A 1,183-nucleotide genomic window follows, 5' to 3' on the forward strand; every position below is an offset into this window, starting at 1 on the left:
GTGCCAAGGAGTCCGCACTTACATTAGCTTTTCTTGAAATATAAGATAAAGAGAAAGAAGAAAATTCTTCCCTATCCATCGTGATGTCGTCCAAGTACGTCGAGAAAGCTGGCCAGTCAGAAGGAGAAGACACCATCTTCACCAGATCTGCACAGTCCGTATAGAAAGCCACGTCCCGGAAATCATGGCCAATCATGCACCGCATCGCCCACAGGAGAGCTTCAACTTCGGCATGTAATGGAGATAGACTTCGACGAAAACTCCTAGCGCCCATCAGCGGTGACGCCGCCTGTAGTGAGGTACTGCACCATCCAGCGCCTGCAAATTGGTCTCCTGCTTTCCAGGAACCATCTATAAAGCAGCGGTAACCCGAGAACACAGTTGGAAGTGAGGTCGTGGCCGCATAATCTCTTAATTTAAATGCCTAAATAACAAAAATATTTATGTTTGATTTTTATTTGATTCTAAAAAAAAAAATTGGTATACACAAAATTAAGCGGAATTAAGTGGAATATAATCGGACTAGACATGCATAATCGGATAATCGATGCTAGGCGAGGATTAGTCATTAATCGAAGCGGAGAGGGTGGGTCTAGCGATTTTGCGGGGCGTAATCGGTGCTAGGCGGAGATTTTTAAAACAGGGGCATATACCATTGTCCACGGGAAAACAGCCAAAATCAACCCCAACTATTTGTCAAACGCTTTTTCATACCTGAACTTTAACACTCTGTAAATAATAACCTGAATAGTATTAAAACTAAATACTCACCCGCGGTACACCGCGGAATAAAATAAATTATTTATTATTTTATTTATATGTAACTAAATGGTTTTTTTTTGCTTTTTTTGTGAACTAAATGTTTTATATTTGTAACTCTATAATTTATTATAATTAGATGAATATACTATAATTTGTCAAACATAATTTAGGTTGTTTCATCTATATATCATTTTAATACTTTTGTATTTATAGTTGTGCAATTCGATTAAAATGGTGGAGTGTTGTCTTAGCATGGTTATTTGATTTATAGCATTTGTTACTTATTAGTATGGATCAAATTTCTTTATAATAATGTATTAGGTATTAAAAACACTTCCTTAAAGAATGTAGGAAAAAAATAATAATTTATATTAGTTGGGGCCTTTGGATAAATATTATGTTTCTTGTCTTTTTTGTAATT

Source organism: Camelina sativa, chromosome 12, assembly GCF_000633955.1.
Source record: "Camelina sativa cultivar DH55 chromosome 12, Cs, whole genome shotgun sequence".
Taxonomy (NCBI): Eukaryota; Viridiplantae; Streptophyta; class Magnoliopsida; order Brassicales; family Brassicaceae; genus Camelina; species Camelina sativa.